The sequence below is a fragment of the Bombus flavifrons genome, chromosome 15 (assembly GCF_040668555.2).
Source record: "Bombus flavifrons isolate JBK064 chromosome 15, iyBomFlav1_principal, whole genome shotgun sequence".
NCBI lineage: Eukaryota > Metazoa > Arthropoda > Insecta > Hymenoptera > Apidae > Bombus > Bombus flavifrons.
Genome location: NC_138456.1, coordinates 170,761 through 189,586, shown reverse-complemented (window position 1 = coordinate 189,586; position 18,826 = coordinate 170,761).

Below are 18,826 nucleotides of genomic sequence, written 5' to 3'. Positions count from 1 at the left end.
GTCAAAATCGACGAAATCATCGAGATTTGCGAGCTGTTCCGTTTGTTTCGACGGTTAAACGGTTGTTTATTACATTCTGCACGTTAAATGGAGTAAAACGAGCTCTTAAACGTCGAAATATCTCAAACGGGAAGGAAACGCCGGTTAGTTTTCGTCAAAATCGACGAAATCATCGATATTTGCGAGCTGTTTCGCTTGTTTCGACGGTTAAACGGTTGTTTATTACATTCTGCACGTAAAAAGGAGTAAAAAGAGCGCTGAAACGTCGAAATATCTCAAACGGGAAGGAAACGCCGGTTAGTTTTCGTCAAAATCGACGAAATCATCGAGATTTGCGAGCTGTCCCGCTTGTTTCGACTGTTAAACGGTTGTTTATTATATTCTGCACGTAAAAAGGACTAAAAAGAGCGCTGAAACGTCGAAATATCTCAAACGGGAAGGAAATGACGGTCAGTTTTCATCAAAATCGACGAAATCATCGAGATTTGCGAGCTGTTCCGCTTGTTTTGACGGTTAAACGGTTGTTTATTACATTCTGCACGTAAAAAGGAGTAAAAAGAGCGCTTAAACGTCGAAATATCTCAAACGGGAAGGAAACGACGGTCAGTTTTCATCAAAATCGACGAAATCATCGAGATTTGCGAGCTGTTCCGCTTGTTTCGACGGTTAAACGGTTGTATATTGCATTCTGTACGTAAAAAGGAGTAAAAAGAGCGCTTAAACGTCGAAATATCTCAAACGGGAAGGAAAGGACGGTCAGTTTTCATCAAAATCGACGAAATCATCGAGATTTGCGAGCTGTTCCGCTTGTTTCGACGGTTAAACGTTTGTTTATTACATTCTGCTCGTAAAAAGGAGTAAAAGGAGCGCTTAAACGTCGAAATATCTCAAACGGGAAGGAAACGACGGTCAGTTTTCATCAAAATCGACGAAATCATCGAGATTTGCGAGCTGTTCCGCTTGTTTCGACGGTTAAACGGTTGTTTATTACATTCTGCACGTAAAAAGGAGTAAAAGGAGCGCTTAAACGTCGAAATATCTCAAACGGGAAGGAAATGACGGTCAGTTTTCATCAAAATCGACGAAATCATCGAGATTTGCGAGCTGTTCCGTTTGTTTCGACGGTTAAACGGTTGTTTATTACATTCTGCACGTTAAATGGAGTAAAACGAGCTCTTAAACGTCGAAATATCTCAAACGGGAAGGAAACGCCGGTTAGTTTTCGTCAAAATCGACGAAATCATCGAGATTTGCGAGCTGTCCCGCTTGTTTCGACGGTTAAACGGTTGTTTATTACATTCTGCACGTAAAAAGGAGTAAAAAGAGCGCTGAAACGTCGAAATATCTCAAACGGGAAGGAAATGACGGTCAGTTTTCATCAAAATCGACGAAATCATCGAGATTTGCGAGCTGTTCCGCTTGTTTTGACGGTTAAACGGTTGTTTATTACATTCTGCACGTAAAAAGGAGTAAAAAGAGCGCTTAAACGTCGAAATATCTCAAACGGGAAGGAAACGACGGTCAGTTTTCATCAAAATCGACGAAATCATCGAGATTTGCGAGCTGTTCCGCTTGTTTCGACGGTTAAACGGTTGTATATTGCATTCTGTACGTAAAAAGGAGTAAAAAGAGCGCTTAAACGTCGAAATATCTCAAACGGGAAGGAAAGGACGGTCAGTTTTCATCAAAATCGACGAAATCATCGAGATTTGCGAGCTGTTCCGCTTGTTTCGACGGTTAAACGTTTGTTTATTACATTCTGCTCGTAAAAAGGAGTAAAAGGAGCGCTTAAACGTCGAAATATCTCAAACGGGAAGGAAACGACGGTCAGTTTTCATCAAAATCGACGAAATCATCGAGATTTGCGAGCTGTTCCGCTTGTTTCGACGGTTAAACGGTTGTTTATTACATTCTGCACGTAAAAAGGAGTAAAAGGAGCGCTTAAACGTCGAAATATCTCAAACGGGAAGGAAATGACGGTCAGTTTTCATCAAAATCGACGAAATCATCGAGATTTGCGAGCTGTTCCGTTTGTTTCGACGGTTAAACGGTTGTTTATTACATTCTGCACGTTAAATGGAGTAAAACGAGCTCTTAAACGTCGAAATATCTCAAACGGGAAGGAAACGCCGGTTAGTTTTCGTCAAAATCGACGAAATCATCGAGATTTGCGAGCTGTCCCGCTTGTTTCGACGGTTAAACGGTTGTTTATTACATTCTGCACGTAAAAAGGAGTAAAAAGAGCGCTGAAACGTCGAAATATCTCAAACGGGAAGGAAATGACGGTCAGTTTTCATCAAAATCGACGAAATCATCGAGATTTGCGAGCTGTTCCGCTTGTTTCGACGGTTAATCGGTTGTTTATTACATTCTGTAAGTAAAAAGGAGTGAAATGAGCTTTTAAACGTCGAAATATCTCAAACGGGAGAGAAATGACGGCCAGTTTTCATCAAAATGGACGAAAACATCGAGATTTGCGAGCTGTTCCGCTTGTTTCGACGGTGAAACGGTTGTTTATTACATTCTGCAAGTAAAAGGGAGTGAAATGAGCGTTTAAACGTCGAAATATCTCAAACGGGAAGGAAATGACGGTCAGTTTTCATCAAAATCGACGAAATCATCGAGATTTGCAAGCTCTTCCGCTTGTTTCGACGGTTAAACGGTTGTTTATTACATTCTGCAAGTAAAAAGGAGTGAAATGAGCGTTTAAACGTCGAAATATCTCAAACGGGAAGGAAATGACGGTCAGTTTTCATCAAAATGGACGAAAACATCGAGATTTGCGAGCTGTTCCGCTTGTTTCGACGGTTAAACGGTTGTGCATTGCATTCTGCACGTAAAAAGGAGTAAAAAGAGCACTTAAACGTCGAAATATCTCAAACGGGAAGGAAATGACGGTCAGTTTTCATCAAAATCGACGAAGTCATCGAGATTTGCGAGCTGTTCCGCTTGTTTCGACGCTGAAACCGGCTTGTATTACATTCTGCACGTTAAATGGAGTAAAACGAGCTCTTAAACGTCGAAATATCTCAAACGGGAAGGAAACGACGATTAGTTTTCGTCAAAATCGACGAAATCATCGAGATTTGCGAGCTGTTCCGTTTGTTTCGACGGTTAAACGGTTGTTTATTACATTCTGCACGTTAAATGGAGTAAAACGAGCTCTTAAACGTCGAAATATCTCAAACGGGAAGGAAAGGACGGTCAGTTTTCATCAAAATCGACGAAATCATCGAGATTTGCGAGCTGTTCCGCTTGTTTCGACGGTTAAACGTTTGTTTATTACATTCTGCTCGTAAAAAGGAGTAAAAGGAGCGCTTAAACGTCGAAATATCTCAAACGGGAAGGAAACGACGGTCAGTTTTCATCAAAATCGACGAAATCATCGAGATTTGCGAGCTGTTCCGCTTGTTTCGACGGTTAAACGGTTGTTTATTACATTCTGCACGTAAAAAGGAGTAAAAGGAGCGCTTAAACGTCGAAATATCTCAAACGGGAAGGAAAGGACGGTCAGTTTTCATCAAAATCGACGAAATCATCGAGATTTGCGAGCTGTTCCGTTTGTTTCGACGGTTAAACGGTTGTTTATTACATTCTGCACGTTAAATGGAGTAAAACGAGCTCTTAAACGTCGAAATATCTCAAACGGGAAGGAAACGCCGGTTAGTTTTCGTCAAAATCGACGAAATCATCGAGATTTGCGAGCTGTCCCGCTTGTTTCGACGGTTAAACGGTTGTTTATTACATTCTGCACGTAAAAAGGAGTAAAAAGAGCGCTGAAACGTCGAAATATCTCAAACGGGAAGGAAATGACGGTCAGTTTTCATCAAAATCGACGAAATCATCGAGATTTGCGAGCTGTTCCGCTTGTTTCGACGGTTAATCGGTTGTTTATTACATTCTGCAAGTAAAAAGGAGTGAAATGAGCTTTTAAACGTCGAAATATCTCAAACGGGAGAGAAATGACGGCCAGTTTTCATCAAAATGGACGAAAACATCGAGATTTGCGAGCTGTTCCGCTTGTTTCGACGGTGAAACGGTTGTTTATTACATTCTGCAAGTAAAAGGGAGTGAAATGAGCGTTTAAACGTCGAAATATCTCAAACGGGAAGGAAATGACGGTCAGTTTTCATCAAAATCGACGAAATCATCGAGATTTGCAAGCTCTTCCGCTTGTTTCGACGGTTAAACGGTTGTTTATTACATTCTGCAAGTAAAAAGGAGTGAAATGAGCGTTTAAACGTCGAAATATCTCAAACGGGAAGGAAATGACGGTCAGTTTTCATCAAAATGGACGAAAACATCGAGATTTGCGAGCTGTTCCGCTTGTTTCGACGGTTAAACGGTTGTGCATTGCATTCTGCACGTAAAAAGGAGTAAAAAGAGCACTTAAACGTCGAAATATCTCAAACGGGAAGGAAATGACGGTCAGTTTTCATCAAAATCGACGAAGTCATCGAGATTTGCGAGCTGTTCCGCTTGTTTCGACGCTGAAACCGGCTTGTATTACATTCTGCACGTTAAATGGAGTAAAACGAGCTCTTAAACGTCGAAATATCTCAAACGGGAAGGAAACGACGATTAGTTTTCGTCAAAATCGACGAAATCATCGAGATTTGCGAGCTGTTCCGTTTGTTTCGACGGTTAAACGGTTGTTTATTACATTCTGCACGTTAAATGGAGTAAAACGAGCTCTTAAACGTCGAAATATCTCAAACGGGAAGGAAACGCCGGTTAGTTTTCGTCAAAATCGACGAAATCATCGAGATTTGCGAGCTGTCCCGCTTGTTTCGACGGTTAAACGGTTGTTTATTACATTCTGCACGTAAAAAGGAGTAAAAAGAGCGCTGAAACGTCGAAATATCTCAAACGGGAAGGAAATGACGGTCAGTTTTCATCAAAATCGACGAAATCATCGAGATTTGCGAGCTGTTCCGCTTGTTTCGACGGTTAAACGGTTGTTTATTACATTCTGCACGTAAAAAGGAGTAAAAGGAGCGCTTAAACGTCGAAATATCTCAAACGGGAAGGAAATGACGGTCAGTTTTCATCAAAATCGACGAAATCATCGAGATTTGCGAGCTGTTCCGCTTGTTTCGACGGTTAAACGGTTGTTTATTACATTCTGCACGTAAAAAGGAGTAAAAGGAGCGCTTAAACGTCGAAATATCTCAAACGGGAAGGAAATGACGGTCAGTTTTCATCAAAATCGACGAAATCATCGAGATTTGCGAGCTGTTCCGCTTGTTTCGACGGTTAATCGGTTGTTTATTACATTCTGCAAGTAAAAAGGAGTGAAGTGAGCTTTTAAACGTCGAAATAACTCAAACGGGAAGGAAATGACGGTCAGTTTTCATAAAAATCGACGAAATCATCGAGATTTGCGAGCTGTTCCGCTTGTTTCGACGGTTAAACGGTTGTGCATTGCATTCTGCACGTAAAAAGGAGTGAAATGAGCTTTTAAACGTCGAAATATCTCAAACGGGAGAGAAATGACGGCCAGTTTTCATCAAAATGGACGAAAACATCGAGATTTGCGAGCTGTTCCGCTTGTTTCGACGGTTAAACGGTTGTTTATTACATTCTGCACGTAAAAAGGAGTAAAAAGAGCGCTGAAACGTCGAAATATCTCAAACGGGAAGGAAACGCCGGTTAGTTTTCGTCAAAATCGACGAAATCATCGAGATTTGCGAGCTGTCCCGCTTGTTTCGACTGTTAAACGGTTGTTTATTATATTCTGCACGTAAAAAGGACTAAAAAGAGCGCTGAAACGTCGAAATATCTCAAACGGGAAGGAAATGACGGTCAGTTTTCATCAAAATCGACGAAATCATCGAGATTTGCGAGCTGTTCCGCTTGTTTTGACGGTTAAACGGTTGTTTATTACATTCTGCACGTAAAAAGGAGTAAAAAGAGCGCTTAAACGTCGAAATATCTCAAACGGGAAGGAAACGACGGTCAGTTTTCATCAAAATCGACGAAATCATCGAGATTTGCGAGCTGTTCCGCTTGTTTCGACGGTTAAACGGTTGTATATTGCATTCTGTACGTAAAAAGGAGTAAAAAGAGCGCTTAAACGTCGAAATATCTCAAACGGGAAGGAAAGGACGGTCAGTTTTCCTCAAAATCGACGAAATCATCGAGATTTGCGAGCTGTTCCGCTTGTTTCGACGGTTAAACGTTTGTTTATTACATTCTGCTCGTAAAAAGGAGTAAAAGGAGCGCTTAAACGTCGAAATATCTCAAACGGGAAGGAAACGACGGTCAGTTTTCATCAAAATCGACGAAATCATCGAGATTTGCGAGCTGTTCCGCTTGTTTCGACGGTTAAACGGTTTGTTACGTTCCTGTTTGTTTGAATTGATTTTAAACCGTTGAATTCGCAAGATTTTTTTTTTTTTTTTATTTGTTTTAATTTTTATTTGTTTTTTGTGTTTGTTTTAATTTATTTTGTTTTGTTCTAATTTAATTTAATTCAATTTAGTTCGATTTAGTTGAGTTTCGTCAGGAGGGGAAAACTTACACGATATAATTATATTTAAGATATTGAATCAAGGTTTTCGATTAAAATCTATTTCTAAGTTGAAAGTTTATTGTTACGTACTTGTTTAAAGTCAATTCAAACTTTTGATTTTAATTTAATCTGAAGGGAAAGATTTAAATTTAATTGACTGTATAAGAAATATTTCTCACACGGTAGTTGCTGCCACCAGAAACAGTCTGAGGACTGTTTCGAATAGAAAAATTTCCTTGTACTTATTTTTCGAAATAATCTATTGATAAATTAATTACTTATGGATAGCGTTGACTAGTGTTAGGCTACTGATAAATAATTTCCACGTTTTCGGCTAACCTGCTATGTGCAGGGATACTCGCACGGGAGAGGATTAAAGTTGGATAAAAATAAGTATTCGATTTGGTCGCACGGAATTTATCTAAACTTCAGTATAGAATTATTTAGAATTATATATATATATATACATATATATATATGTGTATGTATATATCTGTATGTAGGAATTATTTGAGAGTTCGGTTCAATTTCGTTGTATAGAATTTATTTAGATTTGAATATGGAATTATTCAAGTTGTTATATATATATATATATATAGCGTTTTAGGGACGGTAAAACAAGAGTGTTCGCGTTAATGGATTGGTTAAGATTTTGAATTTTCTTCGTTTGATGCAAATTTTATCTTTACGTTTCCTTCTCCTCCTCTCTTAATTTCGCCAATGGATCTATCATTGAACTGGACTTTAGTTCATTTGTTAGGGTGATTTTTTACCGTTTCGATTTTCTTGCCTTCCGAATTGAGTGATCACGAGAAAATGATTTCAATGATCCTCTCTGTGTGAGGTTCGTGTGATTTCGCAAGCCTTGCCCAAAGATGGGCAGTATTTTGCCAACAGTGGGAGGAGGAATGCGAAGATCAATAGATGGTTCGATAGTCGAAACACCGTTATCCACAACCCAACACTGCGAATGATCCTTCGGTTAAGATTCAGAAAGGAATTATTCTGTTTTATAATCGTATACAACGATGGCAAGAATGAAAATATCGGTTAATTAGATCTAATGATGATAGTCTTCTCTGCGTAAGACTCGTGTGATTTCGCAAGCCTTGCCCAAAGACGGGCAATGTTTTGCCAACAGTGGGAGGAGGAATGCGAAGATCAATGAGTGTTTCAGTAATTGAAGACACCGTTTTCGCAAGCCTACGCAGCGAATGACCCTTTGTTTATTCTCAAAATTGAAACGAAATTGAATGTATTAATTGATGATAAGTAAATCGGATTCGGTTCCTGGATGTGGCGAAATTACTAGAGAAGAAGGAAATTTTATAAAATTGAGACTCTTACCTTGTTCCGTCAGGGGCCATCGCCTCGTAATAGTCGTCGGTGAATTTTTTTTATTTGGTTTAATTATTCGACTCAGATATAATTATTATTAAAACTTTAGTTTATTTATTTTTGATTAGAAATACACTCGGAATAAGCTTGCGGCTTATTTATTCGGATTAACGTCGCGGATATAAATATATTTATTTATAAAGATGTTTTAAATCTCGCCAATGGAATGAACACTTAGAAAGATTTCTAATTTAATTGTGACTTAAACTGAGCAATTAATAAGAGACCGTCGAGGTGCAATGCGCGATAGACGACAATATATTGACAACAAAATAACAAGCCGAAACGTAACGTACAATTAGCGACAAAAAAATGGACTGAAACGTAACGTATAATTCGCGACAGAATAATGGACGATGTTCTGTGTTGCTGCGTTTATTTATAATAACATCCCCCACAGGGTGGCGGTCAACTGGTGGTTCGCTTCCGTGGGAATCGGGATGCTGCAGTTTGGGGTTCCCGAACTCGTACGTGAGAGAATGCAAATTCTGTAATCGTTGATGTCTCCTTTGCTTCGTTATCTTGTCTTTTAACTTCCAGATTCCCATCGCGGGTACGTGAGAAAATGCAAAAATCTGTATTTCGACTTAGTTCCCATCGGTTCTATTTTCTGCTGAGGTAGCGTCTAGGAGGCTGGAGCTTTCCATGCTGGTCTAGTCTTTTCTCGAGAATTTTTATGTTAATACTGTGGGAATAATTTTTGTTCTTCGGCGCGTGGAAGGGCCGGTGGCTAGAGTCTCATTATTATATCGACACTTGCTCCGGCAACACGCGCGATCCGCCACTCTCCCGCAATAAGGATTTCTTCTGATTTATCTTCCGTGAGTTTGGTTTTGAAGAATATTTCCATGCTATGGTTGCTTCCGGGATTTAATTTGATTTTCGATATTTGCTGTTTTCGTGGTTTTGATCTCTTTTCCTATTTTGTTGTTTCAGCGCAAGAGAAAGTGGGATTCCGAAGAACCGTGTGTGATTCCGAACGATGTATTCAGCGCATGACGCGTTGGCAGTTCCATCCTGAAGCTTCTTGATTTCGATTTTGCCGCTTTGGATATACCCCGTTCATATATTAGTTATATATATATATATATATTTATTTATTTATACATTTTAAATATATTTCTTTAGTTTTATATTTTCTTTTTACTCCATTATATATATATATATATTTTTTATACAAAGTAATTTTCGCATAATAAAATTGTTAACAATGTGTTTTATGATTCATTTCTCGCGGCTGATTTCCACCAATCCCCGGCCTTCCTGTCCCGTGTCTTTATTTATTGCTACCTCGGCTCGACGTTCCATTTTGTATTAAATATTTATTTTCGCTGTTCTTTCCTTTTCCTTTTCTTTTCTTTTCCCTATCGAAGGTATAATTTTATTATTATTATTTTTTTTGTAACACGTACGAATCAGTGCGCGCATGTTTCAAAATGGCCGCTCGTGAACGTCCCTCGCATACAGTGACTTCTATTGATCTCGGATCTATTTATCGATTATGTGTAAATCTTGTTTCGGCGTTTTGACGTATAGTTGAATTGAGAAATATTGTATTTTGTATTTATCTAATGTGTATAATTATTGCGTGTGTTCCGACGTGCGCGTATAAATCTAACATGGCTGCTCGCAAATGTCATCAGTGAGGTTACAGTGGCGGGTCTTTAGTTTTATCGAACTGATTTTTCTGTCTGTCGCTCGTTTTCCCTTATTCTACCGCAATTAGACTATATATTTATTGTTATTATTATTGTTAAAATGACAATAGTATTGTTCATGTGAATATATATATATATATATATTTATATTGTGTGTCATTTTAATGTGACTAATGTTTTGTAATTTTTTCGATAGTGCTATTTATTGTGCTAAGTAGTTTATTTTATAGTGTTCAATAATATAAAACACACACAAACGTATATATATATATATATATATATATATGCATATACATGTTTCTTGTAGTGGTGTAGTTTCATACGAAGTGAAATGTTAATTGTTTATTTCGTGTTTACTAGATTGTTAATTTTGATTTAGTAGAATAGAACACGCATACACACACGCGCATATAAGTATATATGTATATATTTCTGATAGTGTGACTTTTCATATAAATTCTTTAATTGTGTATTTGAGGTTATATGTCAATTATTTGTTTTCATATATACATATATGTTTTGTAATGTGACAACGTAGTATTGAGAGTTTTATTTCTATCGTTTACCAGATTATTATGTGTTCGATATGGTTTACATATTTATGCTGTACGCATTTCTCCCAGTCGAGGCGGTGTTAATTATTTTTGAACGTTTTAGCCTGTCGATAGGTTGTTACTTAGTCCCTAGTGTTGCGTTGTGTGTTCTATTTCTTTTATATTCATTTTTGTGTTTGCAATTCTTCAAGTCGTTGCGGTGTCAATTATTTTGAACGTTTTAGCCTGTCGATAGGTTGTTACTTAGTCCCTAGTGTTGCGTTGTGTGTTCTATTTCTTTTATATTCATTTAGATTATTAGTAGTAGTTTGGTTTAGAGTGTAGATTATATATTTATATATTTATATATATAGACATGCATGTTACGTAATGTAGTTCTCATTTATAATTATTTTACCCGAATGTTGGCTAGTTTTAAGTATGTATCTTAAATTAATAATTTTAATTTAATAATGTAGAGTGCGCACACATATATATATATTTCTGACGATGTAACCTCTATTTCTTTAATAATGCAATATTGTATGTTTTATGTATTCGTTAGACTATAAGTTCATTGATTTTATATACTCATATATTTATAGTTTGGTAATGTTGGATTTGTATTATTAGTATAGTATTGGAAGTATTGTTTCTAATATTTTCTGGGTTATTACATGTTTGGCATATATGTTTATATTTATATGTAACTCTCCAAGTTGTTGCTGCGTTGATTGAATAAAATATATTTATATACACATATATTCCTGGTGTTTCAATTATTTCCTTTTGTAGTTATTCTTATTTCTTGATTTACTCGTTTGGTTCGCGACTCGTTTAATTCATTAATTAATTTTATTTACTGATTTAAATTCTATCTTTTGTATTTTACATATTCCGTCTTCGTTGATTGATTGTAGTATATCTTCTTGTTGCTCCTTTTCCTTTATTTTGCAAATTTGTCATATATAATCCTTCTTATTCTTGGTTTATTTGATTGGTTCGTATCTAGTCCAGTTTATTAATTGATTTTATTTACTTTATTTTATACTGATAGTTGGATTTATTTGTCGCCCTCATTTGTTAATTTTTTATTTTGTTTTGTAGTAGCGTGTGTTCCTTGGTGTATACAAATTTTTCTCGCGCTGATTTGCGTATAGTAATTTTGTATCTTCGTTACGGCACGTGCGGAGCGCGGGACGTGACACCCCCGCCCTTGGAGTTCAAATTTCCGGAGGAAATTTGACTGAGGGCGTCTCTGAATTCGCTCAAGGCGGATACAGATGCCGTTGGTTGTTCTCCAGTTTTAGTCAGTGCGAATGTTACTTCCCGTGTTGTTAGTGTGTAAACTGGTTGCACTGGTTCCCCGTTGGTCCTTTTCTCCCGGATCTTTGTGGCGATTCTCTCATACAATACGTCGTATTGATCAAATTTGCATGGTGAGGGTGGTTGTGGTTGCCAATAAGTGTGTCCGTCCTTTGCGTCTAAACAGTTTCTTCGCCTTACTGTGGCTTGTACAACGACCTTTTCCCAGCTCCCGTATGGGTCTACATATTGTGTTCCCTGGCAGCTGCCGCCGTCTGATAACTTGCCGGCGTCCTGGTGCATCCTTGCACATTGTTGGGCAGTTGTTTCATGGAGGTATTCGGCGAATCCATTATGCACTGCCGACGTGTGGGAGTGCATGCCACAGTAATATATAATTCGAGTTATTTGCACCTTGCATTGCCTCACACTGGTAAATTCGAATTCTGAGAGTTGCAGTAGTTGAATATAAATATCTTGGGTTTCTGTCGTTGCAGGTTGTATGCTGCAGTCCCCGATGGAGTTTAAAGAGGTGGTGGTAACGTTGAGGTGATTGTCATTGCAGTCGTATCCAACCAGGCCACATGTTATTTTGATGAGGGTAAGTACGATGACCAGGTGATTCATCTTGCTATTAGCAATTTATTAAATTGTTTCTTACTCTTGAGTTTATTAGAAATAAGAATAACCTTTTAATATATATATATATGTGTATAGAAAAGGAAATTATATTTATACATTTTGTCTTCTCCCTTTCCTCCATTTTCTTTCTTTTTTTCTTTATTACAACTTCGTTTTATTTTAGGTTTGATGTATATGCTATCAGTGAAGATAATTTTATGAAGGCTACTTGAGTTATAATTATATACATATATGCATACGTTTTGGTGAGTAATATAAATGGGATTTATTTTATCGTTATAAATATATATAAGTATATATTATCAATAGGTATAAATGTCACAAATGTAGCTTGGTTTCGTATGTATATATATGTGTGTATAAATATGACAGTTTATTTTATGAGTCACTTGCATTGTCAATGGAAGTGAGTGTTGCAAATATCATCTACTTTAAAACATGCGTGTATATATATTGGTAAACATGAATGAAAATTATATGTATAGTTATTAATGTTGTTTGTTTACAGGTAGATAGCATAAGTATACAAGTACGTTATATTTCAATGGTGCGGAGTATCATTCCTTGAACTAAAAATTCTCTTTCAAGGTGAGTCAGATCATTGTAGACCATCATGCATTGGAGGCATGATATAGCGGGTTGTAGGTTCGCCAGGCTTACATCGCACATGCTGCAGTATGATATTTGTATACTTGCAGGTACTCCGCATAGGAAATGAGTGGGCGGCTCTTCACATAGGTCCTGCTCGTCTGGATCTAGGTTGTCGAAACAATCTTGACAAGGATAGCCGCTATAAAAATGGTAAACGGAGCATATCAACCGAGCACAGAGGCAGGACTCAACCTCCTTCGTCACCTCCAGATTGAATGCGAGCTTGGGTCCGTCTGGGTTTTCTATGTCGGAATTGATGAGTTCGCCACTCGTTCTGTACATACATACAAAAACAATTAATATATTTTCTCTTTTTTTTTTTTTTATATATTTCGTTCGGACCTGTTCCTTTATATGAATATTGTATCCCTGTATATAATATAATATATATGTAATATGTTATGATTATGTTAGTTATTATTTATTATTTCTTTTTTTTTTCTTTTTACCCTCCTCTCACTCTCCTCTCTCTTTTTTTTTTTATTAGTACCTAACATAGCTATCATGATCCTATATTACATTGTATTGGTTATTATTCGTGTTGAGGTGTGTGTGTGTGGGGTGTGCGCGACGGATTTTTTTTCAACATGGTCGCTCGCGTGTATCTCTGGTATGGTGTTGTTTTAATGTCAACAGTAATGTATTATTGAAATAACTGGTTATGATTTTATTTAGTAGTGTTTTGTAATGTTGTTTTGTGTTTCATGGTATTGTGTGTGTAAATACCGCGTGTTACTTTAATGCAATAACATGGGTTATATTGTTATCGAATTTCAATGGTCATTGTTTTGGTTATACGTGACTTGCGTTTATATAAGTCTCGTTTAATTTAGTTAGTATTTTGTGTATTGTGTTACCAGTCGTTTTCGTGTACTACAACTTTATTCTTTGGTACTAAGTTCAGTCATGACTTGTTAATATTTAGTTAGTCTATCGTGGTTAGTTTCTAACCTATTTCTGTGTTTATTAACCTTTCTTATTTCCCTATTAATTTTATTATTGCTTATGTTTGCTTGTATTGCTTATGTTTATTGTTATTATTTTATGTTTGATATGAATTAGTTCCTTTATTAGTGATTAAGTCTTATTTGTTAGATTAACATTGTTTGTAAAAAAAAAAAATTTTCCTTTTTAGATTTTTGATGCTGCGTTGCTTACCTGGATCATTCTCACAACATCATCAGATTCTTCGGTATTACCTTGGATACTTACTATGGTTGCCTTCAATCATCCTATGTCTGCGATCATAAAGGTACTGTTTAATTTATTAATTCAATATGTGTATGATATATTGTGTGAGCGACCGCTATTGTGTATTACAAAATATGCTTCTACATGTTAGATATAATAGTTAATACAATATACTATCTTTTTACTCCGGTTCTATCTATTACTAGCTTCCAATTAATCTATCTTAATTATCTTCCTAACGACTTTCTATACTTATCAGCTATTTTATTTCTTTTACTAATCTGTGAAATTCATGCCTGTACACTTCCTTGTATGGCGTTTGATTGTTTATAAGGTAAGTTGCACCTTCACTGTTTTAAATATTCGTTGAACTATCACGTTTCATATTCAAACAATAATTGGAGCACTTGTAGTAATCTTTCTCCCCCTTTTTTTTTTTTCAGGTTACCTGCTATCTGTGTTATTCGATGTACAGTGTCACGCTTTCACAGTCTTGCTATGACGTTTAGTAGTGTTGTATCTTGCATCAAGGCGATCGAAGTTAATCCATTTATTTACTTTCAGCTGGCTGTCGTACATGGTGTTCCGCAAACAGGGATCCATGACCTATTTTGCACGTAAACCTTTTGTATAGCGATTACTTGTTCGCAAGGTAATTTTCACTTCCACTCTTTTAATTATTCATGGAATTAACACGTTTTATACACATAATAATCTTCCTTTTTCTTTTAGGTTTCCTCTATCTGTATTATTCAACGAACAGAGTCACACTTGCTTCTGTTTTAACCACAATATAATTATGACATTTAGTAACCTTGTATTTTGCACTGAAACAATTGAAACTAATTTATTCACTTATTTTAGGTAGCTGTCATACATTACGTTCCACAAACAAGGATTCACAAGCTATATTTGCACGTACACCTTCTTGCATGTTGATTACTCGTTCACAAGGTAACTTTCACTTTCACTATTTTAATTATTCATTGAATTAACACATTTTATATTCAAACAATAATCGGAGCACACTTAATAATTTTCTTTTTCCTTTTTAGGTTTCCACTATCTGTATTATTCGACGAACAGTGTCACACTTCCTTTTCTTCATTTTAGTTTTTATTCTGCGCCAACACGCAAGTTTACTGACACCGATCCAATTATCCAATTGCTTGCCAATAGCATTTAAAATACAAATTTTTGAAAATGCCGTAGCTATATTAACCCAAATATATTTTAGATATAGTATAGTGTGATACCATCCATATTTTCCAAGAGGAATCATAAGATTAGCACTCATGTTATCTACGTCAAATGCTAGATGTAACAACCAATGAAGTATTTTTAATCCAATTATAATCCAATGGCTAGCGTACTTATTCGAATTTTTATATATATCCTTGACTGGTGATTCCCTATTTTCTCCCTTTTTATTTCCTTGAACACGTTGAACTTGCGTTTTTTCGGCTTGAAAATGTTTAGAATCCTTTTCCTTAGTTATCCATTCTTCTTTATTTACTTTATTCGCAACACGTTGATTTTTCTCTACCTTTTCAGGATGAATAGTTTCACTGGAAGTGCTTACTATAATTAAATTATTATTTATTTGTACAGAACGTTTAGGAATATTTTCGGTAGATTTAGAATTATTCTTTGAATTTTTATTACAAACCTTTCTGCTTATAGATTCTGTTTCGGATATAGGGATAGGTATACTTTTATTCTCTGTAGTCTGATCTTCCTTGCAATTTAATGGCTTGGCTTTGAGTCCGATTAAATTATTTTCTGATGGTTTTATAAAAATTTTTGAGTGAGATACACTCGCTATCTCCTTTTCTATTATGTTTGAAACATTCACGAAATTCGTGGAGCCTTGCTTTTGTATCTTTGCCAAGTCGAACGTGGAGAGGCACTTCGCACTTCCCAGCGGGTCCAATATTTCCGTGGTATTAGGCAGTGGATAATCGTTGCCCATCGTTTCGTCGTTCAGTTTTCCAGTTTCCGATTCTTCTGCAAGTTCTTTGGCATTAGTATTGTTTATCTTGTTTGGGAGTTCGGAAAATTTCTCACTGATGATCCTGTCTGTGGTGTCGTGCGTCCTGTTACTATTTAAAGTGACGTTATCCCTTATCACAGCAACGGAATGGTGTTTGCGTTGAAAAGTTGATTGATTCAAATGATCGTCATCCCTCTTTTGACTTAGATCTCTGTCGAGGTATTTACTTATGCATTTTTCTTCCCAGATTATTGCTCTTGCTCCTTTCCTGGCATCTTCCTCTATTCCCGGATTGTTTAGATATTTCCGCGACGGCGGTACAAATTTCCAATCCCTGTGGTTGTTTCCGGTGTACTTACTATTGTATGGGGAATGAGCGTTGTTTCGGTTATAATTATTCGGAGGTGTCGGACGCTGGTATCGTATTCTATCGTTCACTTGTTTTAATTCTCGTGTTGCTTTCACTGCTTGGCGGTTATTCCTGATATTGTTGTTAGCGTTCGGAGGACGTACGTTATTGCGTCTGTAATAGTTTGAGGGAGTCGGTCGTGTGGGTCGCGTTCTATCGGTTATTTGTTTCAATTCGTGTGCTGCATGGACGGCCTGACGATATGCGTCTTCTAAAGTGTGGTATCCTGCTAGCTTTACTCGCATATATACCTCGTTCGGAAGTCCTTTAACAAAAGCTTCTCTTACCTCCCAATCTATAGTTTCTTGGATATCGGGGGAAATGATTCCGTAGTCGCCCTTTTCTCCGTCCATTATTGCCAATCTAAGGTTTCTAACTCGGTCCATATAATCTAATATGTGTTCCCCGGGTCGTTGAAATATCGTTCCTAATTCCCCTCTATATTCATTAAGAGATTTCCTTGGGCCGAATAGGTCCTTTAATTTATTTCCAAAATCGTTTAGGCTCTTTAATTCCGTATCTTCGATGGCGAGGAACGCGTGTCCGCGGAGTTTATTGGTTAATAATTTTACTAATTGTGGTTCTTGGTACCTAGGAATCATATTTCGCGCGCGCTCGCAAGCTCTTAAAAATTGAAATACCGATGGTCGATAGCCGTCGAACACTGGCACCGATACGATCGCGTCTTTTACTTTAATTGATTGGGTAAATCCACTCGGCTGGGCCGTCACTTGTTGTGTCGTAGGCGACGATGCGGGTGTATTAGATTCTTGCTTTGCTTTGAGTTCATACACGCCGTTTTGTAGTTCAACGAGTTTTGTATTCATGTCGCGAAAATTCGCATCCCATGCTTTAAGTTTTTCCGATAACGTCAAGATTAAGTCTTCGTCTAATGATTCTAGCCCGGTCGCCATTATTTCTTAGGTATATAATTTATTGATAAATGTAACAACTTTAATCCTCTGTGGAGCGTATCCCACCGCTGCCACCAAAAAATATTGTACTATCTAATGTTACGTTCCTGTTTGTTTGAATTGATTTTAAACCGTTGAATTCGCAAGATTTTTTTTTTTTTTTTATTTGTTTTAATTTTTATTTGTTTTTTGTGTTTGTTTTAATTTATTTTGTTTTGTTCTAATTTAATTTAATTCAATTTAGTTCGATTTAGTTGAGTTTCGTCAGGAGGGGAAAACTTACACGATATAATTATATTTAAGATATTGAATCAAGGTTTTCGATTAAAATCTATTTCTAAGTTGAAAGTTTATTGTTACGTACTTGTTTAAAGTCAATTCAAACTTTTGATTTTAATTTAATCTGAAGGGAAAGATTTAAATTTAATTGACTGTATAAGAAATATTTCTCACACGGTAGTTGCTGCCACCAGAAACAGTCTGAGGACTGTTTCGAATAGAAAAATTTCCTTGTACTTATTTTTCGAAATAATCTATTGATAAATTAATTACTTATGGATAGCGTTGACTAGTGTTAGGCTACTGATAAATAATTTCCACGTTTTCGGCTAACCTGCTATGTGCAGGGATACTCGCACGGGAGAGGATTAAAGTTGGATAAAAATAAGTATTCGATTTGGTCGCACGGAATTTATCTAAACTTCAGTATAGAATTATTTAGAATTATATATATATATATACATATATATATATGTGTATGTATATATCTGTATGTAGGAATTATTTGAGAGTTCGGTTCAATTTCGTTGTATAGAATTTATTTAGATTTGAATATGGAATTATTCAAGTTGTTATATATATATATATATATAGCGTTTTAGGGACGGTAAAACAAGAGTGTTCGCGTTAATGGATTGGTTAAGATTTTGAATTTTCTTCGTTTGATGCAAATTTTATCTTTACGTTTCCTTCTCCTCCTCTCTTAATTTCGCCAATGGATCTATCATTGAACTGGACTTTAGTTCATTTGTTAGGGTGATTTTTTACCGTTTCGATTTTCTTGCCTTCCGAATTGAGTGATCACGAGAAAATGATTTCAATGATCCTCTCTGTGTGAGGTTCGTGTGATTTCGCAAGCCTTGCCCAAAGATGGGCAGTATTTTGCCAACAGTGGGAGGAGGAATGCGAAGATCAATAGATGGTTCGATAGTCGAAACACCGTTATCCACAACCCAACACTGCGAATGATCCTTCGGTTAAGATTCAGAAAGGAATTATTCTGTTTTATAATCGTATACAACGATGGCAAGAATGAAAATATCGGTTAATTAGATCTAATGATGATAGTCTTCTCTGCGTAAGACTCGTGTGATTTCGCAAGCCTTGCCCAAAGACGGGCAATGTTTTGCCAACAGTGGGAGGAGGAATGCGAAGATCAATGAGTGTTTCAGTAATTGAAGACACCGTTTTCGCAAGCCTACGCAGCGAATGACCCTTTGTTTATTCTCAAAATTGAAACGAAATTGAATGTATTAATTGATGATAAGTAAATCGGATTCGGTTCCTGGATGTGGCGAAATTACTAGAGAAGAAGGAAATTTTATAAAATTGAGACTCT